Below are 6,264 nucleotides of genomic sequence, written 5' to 3' on the forward strand. Positions count from 1 at the left end.
ACGGAATGTATTATTTGACAACATAAAGTAAATTCATTTTTCATTTCAGGACTGGGTATCCCTAATACCTTTGTCGTACTCTCGTGCAATGACAAGTGAATAAACACTCATCTTGAGAATAACACATCTAGCATGAAAATATATCAGCCATCCCCCTACCGTTTCATGAGCGGTACGAGCACACAAAAGAGAAGTTTGTTTTGAAAATTAGAGATGGCGCATACAAATTTGCTTAGAACGGCAAAAGGATGGCGCATATAGGTAGGTATAGTGGACTCATGTGGCAAAACTGGTTTAAAGGATTTTGGATACACAAATAGTGATCATACTTAGTGTAACATCCCAATTTTCAATTTGAATGTTATACATAGGTCATCATATGCATATCATATTTTGTTTGCATTTTGGTTGTGATCCTAGATATCTTAAGCAACTCAAGGACCCAAGGAGAGAGTTGGAGATTTTGTTTATTTTCATATATGAATTTTCTCAAATTTGAAAAGAGGATCAATTTGGTTTTAATATTTTTCTCTCCGAATATTTCCAATATTAAAAATAAAAGAGAGAAGATAATATGACTTCTTCAAAAAGAGAGGAATATTGTAGGAATTTTTTTAAATCAAATATATATTTTATTTGGATTTTATTTGAGATTTTATTTGAATTAGAAAATATGCATTATTGGAAATTGCATTTTTAGGCCAGAAAAATGTTCACTTTGTTCTAAATATTTTATTTAGATGGTGAAAATTGTATTTTGGCATTTTTAGAATTTTTATATATTTTATTAGGAGTTTTATTCAGGCGGATTTTTTATATTTTTTTAATCTTTCCCTGCCCGACTGGGCCGAAGCCCAGCCGAGCAGGCCGACCCACTCCCGCGCCGCCGCCTTCCTCCTGTCGTGCGAGGCACGAACGCCGAAGGGAGTCCGAGCTAGACCCCGCCTCGCGCCACCCCTTCCCCAAGGCGCCACCACCCCCTCCCGTCCTTAAATACCGTAGCCCCACCGCCGCCTCCACCCCGTCCCACCACCGCCGCAGCCGCCGCCACCGCAAGCCCGCGCCGCCGCCGCTTCTTGCCGCCGCTCTCTGATGTCACCGCCCCATAGCACCGCCCCACCTCGTCGTTGCCCGCCGCCGCCAGAGATCTCGCCGGATCTCACTGCCGCCGGTTTTTTTGTTGAACCGGTAAACCGCCAAAACCACCGCCTGGTTTTTTTAGGTTTTTCGTTAGATCGGTTTTTTTCGAGTTCGCTAATTAGCGGATGTTCACTCGAACGTATTCACTTGTTTGTCCCTGATAGCGAACGTTCGTTCGATAGTCTTTTTCTTTTATTTTATTTTCAGCTAGGCACCTATCCGCGATTTTTATCGCAGATTAGCCCCTAATCTTTAAACCCTCGCAACTTTTTGATCGCTCGTACAAATCCAGTGAAACCAATGCCAAACTCTTCGTCTCGAACCCTTCTTTCCAGTTAACCAACTTGAACATGATTTTGACAATTTAAAATTTGATTACAAGCAGATTTGAATTTGAACTTCTTTTGATCGTAGTTTGAGTTTCGTAACTCCGATTTGATTGATTATTTTTGCAAATCGAAGCTCTTCAGTTGAACTTTCAATTTGGATCTTTTCTCTTAAGTTTTACCCTTGCATATATTGCTTGAGTGCTTATGTATGTTATTGTTTGTTTGCGATAGAGTTTCCGGAGTGCGAAGCATGCTACTACGAGTCACTAGGGTTTTCAGATCATCATCAAGGCAAGTAACACTTTGATCATATCCCTTTAATACCCAATTTTTATGCATCAGTCTCAACCCTCAAACATTGCATGAGTAGGATCTGTTTAACATGTGGGTATTGGAAGTAGTTGTTGAGGTAGTACCTATTGCCCTTTTCCTTCAAACCCTGGGAGTTACTTCTACGTTATGCTTATACTGCTATGCTATGCTCGTAGACGTGGTTTGGTTTGAGTGATTCATGAAAGTTGTGAGTATTATTATGAACTAAGGGTTTATTTAAGGTGGCTACTTTAACACATATCTGGGTGGATTGTTTGTGGGCACCTGGGGTAATCCAGTGTTGTCCAAGGCGATCCAGGGGAATCGTTGTGATCATCCTATGGTCCGCCACCCAGGCTCAAAGGGATCATAAAGTTATTCATCCTAGAAACTTCCGTGTGTAGCCACAAGCCATTATGGGCTCTGGCATAGTTGAGTATGTTGCGTGACCTCTTTCAGTGGTTAGCAGATGTAGGGGATGTAGGTGGTACGGTTTACCCGTCGAAAGGGCTAATGCTTCTAAAAGACTGTGTCTCCGTCATCCGTTTCTCAAACATCATGTAGTGCGAGAAATCAAACAGAGTAGATCGAGTCTTGTGGGGAAAAGTGTGCAAACCTCTGCAGAGTGTACAAACTAATCATGGTTAGCCGTGTCCCCGATTATGGACATCTTGAATATCTGGTGCTTGAATTATTACTTAATTAACTTGTTGGGTTAATGATAATTTGGGATTGAGATGGGGTTACCATTCTCAATGTTTTCAACAAACTTCGTAGTTAAATAAAATATATTCCTTTGTTGTGGGGGAAATGTAGCTTTCTGCAAAAATAACCATAGAGCCTCCACCAGCCAAATATGCATATAGTTATAGCTGCTACTTGTTCGTTTCTCTACAGTGTTATTTTGCCAGCATATTCTATGTGTTGACCTGCTTCGAGCTGCAACGTATTATGTTGCAGACATTTTAGATGAAGAGTAAGGTGCGCTAGGTCGTTGTCTTGCACTCAGCTATGTCGTTGGAGTTGATGGACTCATTTTACCTTCGAAGCCTTCCGTTGTTATCTTCGTTAGATGGCCTTCAGTAATATTATTGTAATAAGTTCTCTTTTGAGATATTCGATGTAATAAGTGTGTGATTGAACACTGTTATAAATCCTTCAAGTATTGTGTGTGTCTGCATTACCGATCCAGGGATGACACTTATGCACAGAGATTTGACCGTTTGAGGTCGGATCGCTACAAGATGGTATCAGAGCACACGCTAACTGTAGGACGCGACCACTAAGATAAGCCTTAGGTCACTCTTCTCTACTCATTTTTGACTCTTCTCCACTTTCCGCTCTATAGATGGCGGATTCAAGGAACAAGTTTGCTCAACAGGATGAAGACACCCCTTTTGGATGACACTTGAAGGAGGCCACTAGATACCTGAACATCAGAATACCAAGCTTCACCGGGACCTACACCGCCACCATACCGAAGGAAGAGCGATGCACCATTCGAGTACATGTTCGAGGAAGGACATTCACACCAGCTACTGAGCCCATAGAGTTTTCCTTTGATGCACCAACCTGGAGTCTAGGAAAGAGCATGGCAGCTCACATCGCCATGGGACGCATCGGCGAAGTTTACCACAAGGATCTTAAGGACACCATCTACCAGATATGTCGGTGCCGAGATGAGCAATGGGAGATGATCAGCACCAGGAGGGACAAGTCCATTGCAGCCTACATCCAGGAGTTAAACCAGCACATTCGTTGTCAGGAGAACCAGATGTGCGCCAGCATGATAGACCTGAAGAAGGTGATGACCAGGAACATGGAGCTAGAAGAGGAACTCAAGTCTACACACGATGGATATGAAGAGGAAATTGCAGTACTACTGGAGAAGAATGAAAGATATGCAGAAGAAGCTAGGAATATTCATGGGAGACCCTGCGCCAGGAGGTGACGACCATCCCAAAGACTACATCATCATCGATGACACTGACTCCGACCCCGACAATGATGATGACTATGAAGATGAAGCTGGAGCAGATATCATGGAGTCTTCTTCTGATCAAAATTTCTAGTTGACCGCCATATTATCAGTAGTATTCCCCATGTATATAGAATAGTCTGAGTATTTTGTAATGGTAGCCAGATCGATTGTATGCCCTTCTTTGAATTGAGTGGTGTGATTATGATTGTGTGTTTGTCTCATGTGCATATGGGTAGTGATTTTCTCCTTAGACCTCACTCTATTCTAATCGCTCCCCTCTAAAACCTACCAGATGCCTCCGAGATGTGACCCCGGATTTGTCTTCCCCCCGGAGCTCACCCAGTTGATCCAGTAGTAGAATGCCTTGATGCACCTACTAGTCTAGAACCAAGGCAACAATAACAACAACAACCCACCTCCACCACCTCCAGTTGACAACTTAGCCCGTTTTCTGAGGTTAAATCCGTCGGTGTTTTCTAGTAGCACCGAGCCGATTTTTGTTGATGACTGGCTTCGCAGGATTGGAAGGGAGCTGACCACCACAGGTTGCATAGATGCTGAGAAGGTGCGCTTTGCCGCACATCAATTGGATGGACCTGCAGCCTCATGGTGGGAGAATTGCACAACCACTTTTCCCATAGCCAATGTCACATGGGATCAGTTTCAGCAAGCTTTCCGCACAGCTCATGTCTCTATAGGAGCAACGAATATGAAGAAGTGTGAGTTTCACAACTTACACACTAGTGCAGAACCGGGCAATAGCACCGGTTCGTAAGGCCCTTTAGTGCCGGTTCCATAACCGGCACTAAAGTGTGGGCACTAAAGCCCCCCCCCTTTAGTACCGGTTCAGCATGAACCGGTGCTAAAGGGCAACCACGTGGCACGAGCCAGCTCCGGGGGCCAGGAGCCCTTTAGTACCGGTTGGTAACACCAACCGGTACTAAAATGTTTGGGTTTTTTTTGGTTTTATGATTTCTTTTTCATTTAATTTTGTGTTTTCCATTTTAATTCTTTTTCGTTTGCTGGTATTTTACCGGTACTAATATAATGGTGATGTGTAGTATCGTAAATGATATAAATGATATAATAACTCATCATCGTCATCATCATCATATTAATTAATATAAAAACTCTTGCATCATATATATCATCACCAACGGTTTTCATAGCAAAGATATCATCGAGTTCAACATGGTAATGATATTATAAGCGTTCATAACACCACAAAAGCAAATCACTGTTTGAGATTAAGTTCAGGACGAAGAACACGAACATGAGAGGACAAGTACTAAGAGCATGGACTAGCTAATTAATCACTCCTGCTGCTCTCTCTCTCAGGTAAAATAGCATAGAACATGTATAGCTTTGCTGATTCATCATATTGGAGCATGCAGATGAACCTGTCTCCTAATCGTGGGTTGCGCTTCTGATTGCTGCCCCCTAGTACTTCTCTGTGATCGTTCACAATTTTGCTCCAGTCTTTTACTATCACTAGTAGAAAACAGGGCTTTCGTCCTGGCCAGTTTAGCCCATTAGTCCCGGTTCAATCCAGAACCGGGACCAATGGAGCTATTTGCCCCGGTTCGTGAGCCCAGGGGGCCGGCCGGGCCACGTGGGCCATTGGTCCCGGTTCGTCCGGACCTTTTGGTCTCGGTTGGTGGGACGAACCGGGACCAATGGTCCTGGCTCCTGGCCCACCACTATTGGTCCCGGTTGGTGGCATGAACCGGGACCAAAGGGTTACCTTTAGTCCCGGTTCATGCCACCAACCGGGACTAAAGGGTTGGCCCTCGTTGCACCCAGCTTTTAGTCCCACCTCACCAACAGAAGGGCGCCCACACCTGTTTATAAGCCCGTCCCTCTCTGTGTTGTTGATCTCCTCTCAAAGTGAAAATAGATGCACCTATAGAGGAAATTGGACCTAAATTTATAAATAGAAATTGATTATGATTTTATGTTTAATTTTCTCTATAAGTGCATCTATGTTCACTAACAGAGAAGTCTTTATTTTTTGTGACCTAAAAGAAAAAAGAAATCACCAAAAAACTGTAAGTATTTATTTCTAAGTAGAACTGAAAAAATAATGGCACTAGTAAAGTTAATCACAAACTTCAAATTCACACAAATTTCAAAGAATTCAATTTAACTATTCACACAAATTTCAAAGAATTAAAAAATAAAGCAAAAAACCAAAAGAAAATAATTAATGCAGAAAACAAAACAAAAAAACTGGAAAAAACTAAAAATAGCAACAATAAGTATTTTATTGTAAGTAGAAACAAAATAAAATGAATAAAGCAACAAAGAAAACAAAAAAAGAGTTTCCAAATTTGAAAACTAATGGCACTAACAGAAAGTTTATAATTTTTTTAAAACTAAAAGCAAAAAAAATTAAAAAATAAAGCAAAAAACCAAAAGAAAATAATTAATGCAGAAAACAAAACAAAAAAACTGGAAAAAACTAAAAATAGCAACAATAAGTATTTTATTGTAAGTAGAAAC

This window comes from Triticum dicoccoides, chromosome 5A (genome assembly GCF_002162155.2).
Source record: "Triticum dicoccoides isolate Atlit2015 ecotype Zavitan chromosome 5A, WEW_v2.0, whole genome shotgun sequence".
In the NCBI taxonomy this organism is placed as follows: domain Eukaryota; kingdom Viridiplantae; phylum Streptophyta; class Magnoliopsida; order Poales; family Poaceae; genus Triticum; species Triticum dicoccoides.